The sequence below is a fragment of the Humulus lupulus genome, chromosome 1, assembly GCF_963169125.1.
Source record: "Humulus lupulus chromosome 1, drHumLupu1.1, whole genome shotgun sequence".
In the NCBI taxonomy this organism is placed as follows: Eukaryota; Viridiplantae; Streptophyta; class Magnoliopsida; order Rosales; family Cannabaceae; genus Humulus; species Humulus lupulus.
Window position 1 is genome coordinate 281,718,673 of NC_084793.1, and position 9,512 is coordinate 281,728,184.

Here is a 9,512-nt window from a genome sequence, read left to right on the forward strand (position 1 = left end):
GGGATTCCATCAGTAGTTGGCTGTTCGAGGCCTGATCGTACGTTATTCTACGATGCGAAGGCGGATCTAACTCAACAGGCAACATAGCCTCATATCCATAAGCTAAAGAGAATGGAGTATGGCCTGTTGTTGTTCAGTGGGAAGTTCTATACGACCAAAGGACTTCAGGCAATTGTTCCGGCCACGCCCCCTTAGCTTCTTCTAGTCTTTTCTTTAGTGTATCCTTTAGCGTTTTGTGGACTGCTTCGACTTGTCCATTTGCTTGGGGATGAGTGACTGAAGAAAAGCTCTTGATAATTCCATGTCGTCTGCAAAAATCCGTGAATAAATCACTATCGAACTAGGTGCTGTTGTCCGAGACGATCTTCCTTGGCAATCCATAGCGACAAACGATGTTTTTTATCACAAAATCCAGCACCTACTTGGTCGTTATGGTTGCAAGAGGCTCGGCTTCGGCCCATTTAGTGAAGTAGTCGACGGGAACCACTACATACTTGACGCCGCCCTTTCCTATGGGCAAAGATCCTATTAGATCTATGCCCCAAACTACAAACGGCCACGGACTTTGCATCTGTTTAAGCTCATTAAGGGCTGCTCGTGGGATTTTGGAGAACCTCTGGCACTTGTCGTACCTTCGCATAAAATCCATTGAGTCTTCATTCATCGTGGGTCAAAAGTATCCTTGCCTCAATATCTTTTTTGACAAGCTTTGCCCAGCATGGTCTCCACAAAAGCCTTCGTGTACCTCTTTCATCAATTCTTTGGCCTTCTCTTTTGAAATACATCTGAGGAGTGGCATTGAGTATCCTCTTTGGTACAAGATTCCATCGACCAGGATATACCTAGCAGCCTGTCGTTGAAGGGTCCTGGCTTTGTTTCTGTCCGTTGGTCATATGCCTTGCGTCAGATACTCTATATATGGTGTCATCCATGTATCTGCCATCTGGATCACCATAGCGATCTCCTCTGCTTAGATGCTTTGCATTGATAGCCGCTCAACCGGCACTATATTCAGAGTATCAGCATCCTTCGCACTTGCTAATTTGGCCAAAGCATCAACATTGGAATTATGGTCGCGAGGTACTTGCTGGAGGCTATATTTGTCGAACTGAGCCAATAGATCCCTTGTTTTGTTTAGATAGGCAACCATATTTAAACATCGCGCCTAGCATTCTCCTATGACTTGATTCGCCACCAGCTGAGAATCACTGTAGATGTCGAGAACCTTTATATTCATATCCCTGGCGAAACGCAACCCAGCGAGTAATGCTTCATACTCGGCCTCGTTGTTAGAAGCAGTGAAGTCAAACCTAATTGCGCAGTGAAATCGATGCCCTTCCAGCGTTATCAATATCACTCCTGCTCCAGCGTGGAACTCATTAGAAGAACCATCTGTAAATAATTTCCACGAGGGAGCTTGGCTTTGACACTCATGCTCATTAGGCTCTTCAATTTGCTCGCTATCTGTAAATTCAGTGAACTCTGCAATGAAGTCAGCCAGGGCTTGCCCTTTTATCACTGCTCGCGGCAAGTAAGATATATCGAACTGCCCTAGTTCGACTACCCATTTCAACAATCTACCTGCAGCCTCTAGTTTTTGCAAGACTTGTCGTAGAGGCTGGTCAGTCAAAACCATGATTGGGTGAACTTGAAAGTAAGCTCGCAGCTTCCTGGAGGCCAAAATTAGGCAATAAGCTAGCTTCTCGATGGGTGGGTACCGCTACTCTGCTCCAATTAGCCTTTTTCTTGCATAGTAAACATCCTTCTATACGCCTTCTTCCTCCCTTACTAAAACGGCACTAGCAGCATATTCCGTGATCACCAGATAGATGAACAAAGTTTCTGTATCGACCAGCTTTGACAGGATGGGTGGTTGGGCCATGTGAGTTTTTAATGCTTGAAAGGCCTGCTCGCACTCCTCTGTCCATTCAAACTTTTTGTTGACTCTAAGTAGATTAAAAAATGGAACGCACTTATCTGTTGACTTCGAAATGAATCTACTAAGAGCGGTAATTCTTCTGGTTAAACTTTGAACATCCTTAATCTTCGCGAGCGATTTCATATCGATCAGGGCTTTAATTTTCTCGGGATTGGCTTCAATTCCTCTCGAGTTAACTATAAATCCCAAGAACTTCCCTGATCCTACTCCGAAAAAGCATTTAAGGGGATTCAGCTTCATCTAATATTTGTTCAAGACGTTGAAGCATTCCTGCAAATCCCTTACATGCCCTTCTGCCCTTTTTTACTTGACCAGCATGTTATCGACGTAGACCTCCATGTTTGTGCCGATCAGTTCCTTAAACATGTGATTGACTAGTCGCTGGTAAGTCGCACCAGCGTTTTTCAAACCGAAGGGCATTACTTTATAACAGTAAAGCCTTGTATCAGTCCGAAAGCTAGTGTGATCCTCATCAGGGGGATGCATACTAATCTGATTATACCCAGAGTATGCATCCATGAACGAGAGAATCTCATGTCCTGCAGTGGCATCGACCAGCTAGTCGATTCTTGGAAGTGGGAAACAATCTTTGGGGCAGGCTTTATTTAGGTCTGTAAAATCCATGCACGTACGCCATTTTCCATTCGGCTTGGGAACTAGTATGGGATTTGAGACCCACGATGGATAAAATTCCACCCTGATGAACCCATTCTCCTTCAGCTTCTCGACTTCTTCTTTTAAGGCCCTTGATCTATCTTTGTTGAGCAGCCTTCTTTTTTGTTGCACTGGTGGAAAACTCTTGTCGATATTTAGGACATGGATGATGACTGCAAGGTCTATCCCGACCATGTCTTTGTGCGACCAGGCAAAGACTTCCTGGTTCCTCCTTAAAAACTCCACCAGTGCTTGTTTTGTCATTGTCTCTAAGTTTTTAATGTCTTTCACAACTCTGGTCGGATTTTCTTCATCGAGTTGGACTTCTTCAAGGTCCTCGATGGGCCCAATTTCTTCCTCAAAATCCCCAAAGCGAGGATCCAAATCCCTATCCTCAATGTGGGCAACGCCCTATTTGGTGACATTATCACCCGAGTGGGCCTGAGCACTGGTTGCTACTTGCAACTCTTTCCCGGGAGCATCTCTCGATACACCTTCTTTGCCTTGGTGATTGAGGCGTTGTAGCACTCCCTTGCTTCCCACTGATTCCCTAAGACACATCCTACCCCTGCGTCGGTTGGGAATTTCATGGCGAGGTGCCATATCGAGGTGACGGCTCGTAGGTCGACCAAAATTGGTCTCCCAATTACAGCATTGTATGCTGAAGGACAATCAACTACTATGAAAGTAGCAAGTAATGTCCTATTAGCAGGTGCAGTACCTGATGTAATTGGAAGCCTAATCGACCCTGCTGGGGCGAGCCCTTCACCGGAAATACCATAGATGGTTTAGTTGCATGGCTCCAGGTCTTTGACAGACAGTTTCATTCTTTCCAGCGAAGACTTGTATAGGATGTTGACCGAACTCCCTGTGTCGACCAACACCCTTTTCACCATCATGTTGGCAATTTGTACGTCTAAGACCAGCGGATCGGAGTGTGGGAATCGCACGTGCTGGGCATCGTCATCAGAGAAGGTTATCAATTCCTCCTCTGTACGAGCCTTTTTTGGTGCTCGATCTTCAACACTCATCATCTCGATGTCCTGGTCGTGGCGTAGGGTTCGAGCGTATTGTTCCCTTGCATTCCCACTATCTCCTGCAAGATGTGGACCTCCGCAGATGGTGAGTAAAGTGCCTACCACAGGAGTTGGCTGTAGAGGTAACGAGCGTTGGCATGCAGGCGCCTGCTCGTTGCCACCTTGAGCCTCTCGCTGAGACCCTCCTGCAGCTCACACATATCTTCTTAAATGTCCCTGCGTGATCAAGAACTCAATCTCATCTTTCAACTGGTTACATTCATTGGTATCGTGCCCGTAACTGTTGTGAAAACGACAGAACTTTGTCGTATCTCTCTTGGAGATATCTTTCCTTATAGCTGCGGGTCGTTTGTAAGGCACGCTTGAGCTGGTCGCCTGGTAGACTTTAGCTCGGCTTTCGACAAAGGTCATGTAGTTAGTGAATCTTGGCTCGTATCTACTGCCTTTGGGGCGTTTACTCTCAAAAGTTGAGGGTTCATTGTTCGCCCGTTTTCCACTGTTCCTACCATTGCCATTCCCGTTGCCTTTGCCGTTGCCATTTGGGCTTTCCTGACCTGTTGGCGGCTTTGGCGGGTTCTTCCTTGGGCCCCTTGTCTTTTGTGGACAATTTCCCTTCGTTGGCAATCGCGTCTTCAAGCTTGATGTATCGATCAGCCCGATCCAAAAACTCTTGGGTACTTCTTACCCCATTCTTTCTGAGGCTACTCAAGAGGGGCAAATGGCGCCTCACCCCAGCAGTTAGGGCCATCATCTTACCTTCATCACCCACTGTCTTGGCTCCAGCTGCTGCTCGCATGAAGCATTGGACATATTCTTTTAAGGGCTCTCCCTCTTTCTGACGTATCTCGACCAGCTGGTTGGCCTCTGTGGGGTGTATGATGGACCCAAAACGGGTATGTTTTAAATATTTATAACTCGCAAGCGCACGAATCGTATATGAAATATAGTGTTCGTGAAAGCACGAGATCGAACCCAAAGGAGTTGTCTAAAATCGAAAAGAAAACTATTTTAAATCAAAATTAATAAATTCTAACATAGCTCCAAAAATTGATGAAAAATTGTAACAATAAAAATAAAATAAAAGACAATAATATAGAAATTAAAGACAATATATATTACTAAATTAATAATTGTAAACAAGATGGTAAAATAAGATTATTAAGGATTAGAATCCACAAAATATAAGTTCAATAATATTTATAAGTACATTGATTCCCAAGTTTTAGTGATAGTTAAAATAAATCAAACTATCATTTTCCAAATAGATTTATAATTTTAAGCACAAATTACTTCTAAAAAGATAAGATTTTTCTTCACTTTTCAAAAAGTATAATTTCAAAGCACTTAGTGTAAATCAATCTAATGAAATAACAAATAAATAAATGAACATTATTTATAAGTCAAAACATAATATTTTTGTTCTAAGCATGGATGTGCAATTTAATGACACATCTTACACAAAGAATATTATGTTTTTGCACTAATGAAGAACAAAGTGTAAATATGTGCTAACAATTCAAAATACATGATATTTAAGATGAAAGAAGATATTTGAAGAAGAAAAGTCCATAAACTTTGTTGCACAAAATGGGAAATCAACATACAAAATAAATACTATCTAGTTACAAATTGTTTCATCATCACCTTAATAATCTTAAAAAGATTAGAAACTCATAACTAGAATAGCAATACAAACTAAAAATTACAACATAAATAGGAAAATTTGGAGGATGAACCCCCAAATTTTTCCTCTAAAAATACATAGAAAATAACCAAAAAGAAGAAGAAGATGAAGAGAATAAAGAGGTTTTGAAATCTGTAGAATTTTTGGTATGGTAACCTCCTTTCAAATATGTCCCCAAATCCCTTATTTATAGCCAAAATATGGTATTGAAATAATCAATTTAAATTAATTTAATTAATTATAATATGACAATTATGGGTAAATTATAGAATGTAATAATGATGTTTTGGGGTAAAATGTGTAGAAAAGTTTGGGTAAAAAGTGATATTTTGAGACAAAGGGACAAGTAGACAATTGTTGGACTCAAAATAAGGGAAAAGTTGGCTGGGTTGGCAGATGGCCCAGGCGTGGGCATGGGGAGCTGCTATTGATGTTTGGGAAGGCTGAATGGAGGTGCATGGCTGGAGGAAGGGGCAGCTTTCTGGGCTGGGCTGGCGCAAGCCCAAAGGAGATGAAGGGGCTGGCTGGGCCGAGAGGAAGGAGGCGGGCCTGGGCTTTGGGCTGAAGAGAGAAGGCAAAAAAATGCCACATTTTTTCTTGTCTTGCTTTCTTGAAAATGCCATATTGTCCTTCATTTTTCTTCTTTTCAAGAGCAAAAATGTCATAAATTCCCTACAAAATAAATATAAAATAAATCATAATACAATATTTTCAACTATAAAATAAATTAATTTAATTCTTTGAAAATATTAATTATAACTTAATTTATATTTAACATTTAAGTTCAATAATACAACATTTTTTTACCACTAACTTAACAATAATAATTCAAATAATTAACTACAACATTTTATAACAAAATAACTATAAAAACACACAAAAATATAGAAAATCAAAATAAACCTAATAAATTCGAAATTACTTAAAAACTTAATAAATCAATTAAAAACTCAAGAATTAAGCAACAATTCACATATAAAAAGTGGTAAAATAACTCTACTTTGTAGAGTTATAAGTGTACATGACCCGCGTAGAACTATCCGTAAAATTCCTTCACGAACATTTCCCAAGATACTATACTAGCATGAGGGAACTTGAAGAACCAGTCCTGAGCAATGTCAGACAGTGCCGCAGGGAAGATCCGGCAACGGGCGTCTTCCGACACTTTTTGTATGTCCATTTGTATCTCAAACTTATTAACATGAGATACTGGGTCTCCGTACCCGTCGAAGTTCGGCAATGTAGGCATCTTGAACTTACTGGGGGTTTCGACCGAGGCAATCCTCTGTATAAAGGGGGTGCCCCTCCTCCCATCATACTCGATATGGGACGTTCGTCCCCAGACCAGTTGTTGTACCGCCTGGTTCAGGGCATCGATCTAAGCCTGAACAACTTCTAGGACTCCTGGGGCCACCGGTACCGGAGGAGCGTATTCGTCATGCCTCTCACGGCGGTCGTTAAGTACGTCCCTAAGATCATCGTCTCTACGTCTCTGCTCGCTAGCTCCTAGCCGACTAAAGACGTTCGACTGCCTGGGTTGCCCCCCAGCGTTGTGGCTAGTTGGCTTATTTTCTCTAGGTGAGGGGCTCCTGCCTCCACCTCTCTCGTCATTTCTCCGACCAACATTTCCTCTGCCGGAATCAGCTTCATTATAGCCATGGCCATCTCGTAATTGTGGATGACTATGGTGTGACCGACTGTTCACGCTATTTCTTCCTCGGGCTGGCATCTCCCGAGCCTTAGGGGGAGGTCTGCGCTGGTCGTTGGGTCCCCGTGCATTGTTATGCCGTGGGGGGCCCCTGACCACAGAGCCTGACTCGATGTTCCTTCTGTTGGCAGAAGGACGCTGCCCCCTTTTCGGTAGATTCGACTCTTCATCCCTTGGGCGTCTAGGGCTACGGGGTGGCTGCCCTACCCTATTCTGCCTCTGGCACTGGGGATTGCCTCGATCAGCCTGGGATGGAGGCTGCTGCTCAAGATCCCTAGGTGGGACATCATCCTGAGCCATAGGTGGTTGCTCAGGCCTTTAAGGGCTTGTTGGCTGGAGCGGAGGGCTTGGATCGAGACCTCTTTGAGGTGGTGCATTTGATGGCTGATATGGCTGGGAGGCTGGCACAGCCTGACTCCTAGCCAGTTGAATGGCTGCTTCAAGGGCGGCCATGGCATCCCTCTGCCGACGATCCATTTCTGCGTGTCGCTCATTCAGCTCTTGGCGTTGGCGTTCCATTTCCCTTTGTTGCAGCGCCATCGCCTCCGCAGCATTCTCCTGATTGGCCCTCAGATTAGCCAACTCATCTTGCAACACTCCTAGCATTGCCCTCAGTGTTTCGGAATCTAATTCCTCCAAATGTGGTTCATTCTCAGCCACATTTGGGGGAGGAGGTTGGGATGGTGCAGCGTCAACAGCCTGTCCAGTCTTCTTAGATGTTTTCGCCATTAGATTTTTTCGCAGTTTTTTTGTCAAACTCTCAGTGAAAGCACCAGAATGTTGACCCACGATTTGGCCAACGATACGGAGTCAAATATACGACAAAGGATAAAACGTCAAGTAAGAAAGATGATCTAATGGAAAAGAAGAAAACACCAACGATTTATAGTGGTTCGGCCCCAAAAGATGGTAATGAGCTACGTCCACTTAGTGCTATTATTAAGATTGAATCTCAAAGCAGTGATCAAAGAACTCGGGTTCTTGAGTTTCACCAACCTTGAAAGAAATACAATAAATCGATGGATAATTACACTCTATAGCTCTCTCTTTTTCTCTATCTTAGCAAAAAGATTCAGCAATCCAAAGTCCCTTCCTTGAGCTATTTCATGTATATTTATAGGCTCAAGGAGGGTTACATATGCCAACGTGCCCTATCTTTCCTTAATAATCGTGTATCAAGACAATAATGAAGAAACATTCAACGCAATTATTATAAGATTACAGTTTAAGAAGGAAATAAATTAGGTTACACGACCAGCCTGGTCGTACCTAAAAATTAACCCCTGGCGAAACGATGTGCTTTTGGTCGGTAGTCGAGCAACACTTCTGCCACGTGTCAATTACGTGCGAGAAATCCTTGCCACGTCATCTGCAGCCATTTTTAGGGTAAACAGGCAGCATTTGCCTTTGAGCGTACCATTAACTGTGGAGTGGTGAAAATGTCAACCAACTTCTGCCAACTCTCATTGTCAATGTCCTCCGGTAGATTCTTTCTGGCCGTCTCGATATCATCATACCCTCCATGTTTATCGAAGTGTCTTTTCTTGCGACCTTTTTAATCCTTGTAGCGATCCTGAAACTCCGCTCAATCACAGTCTCTATCAGTCGCCACTCAGGGAGAGCTTTGGGAAGAATGAAAAATTCCTTCAAAAAAATGGTGAGATTTTTTAAATTATAAAAAAAATATTACACGTGAATAAGTAGATAAATTTATCTCAAGTTTTTGCATCAATCCAATCTTGTGCTCATCCGAAACACTCTGCCACGAGTCATAATATAACGGGACATGGTGACCAATAAGGTTGCCAATAAGTCTTGTGAACAATGTCCCAATATCACCAACTGCTTTGTAGAGTCCCTTCTTCAGATCAAATTGTAGAGCCAACAGACCTTTATTGTCGTTGACGAGCTGCTGCAAATTTTTGGATCGAGACCTACCTCTTCTTTTTGCGGCAGCCGCTGCAAAAGTTAATTAAACAATACAATTAAATTGAATAAAATAATAATAATTTGTCATTTGTTGATAAAAGATAGACTAATTATAGTATATTACCTGTCTCACAGGAAGTAGGAACTTGCGTGGGATCTGGAGGAGGAGGAGGATCCGCTCCATCACCGCCATAAGAACGAGCAACAGTAGTAGACATATCTTTACAATTTAAATAATTATTATCTTAAACTCAGTTATAGTTGGAGGTTAATTATATAACTTAAATAATTTCGGTAATGCAGTTGAAACTATTGAAAAACAAACATTGTTGAGAAAAGTCATATAATGATTGAAAAGTCTTCAAATTAAAATATACACATTAAACATACAAATATGAATATTATCTGTACTTTCTAAATATTATTCATCATCAATGTCGATTCCTACATCATCTTCTGTACTTTCTAAATCATCTTCACTAATTTCGTCATCATCATCATCATTGATGAAATCATCATCCACATCCAGAACAGATCGAGACGTTTCCCCAATTATGCTGG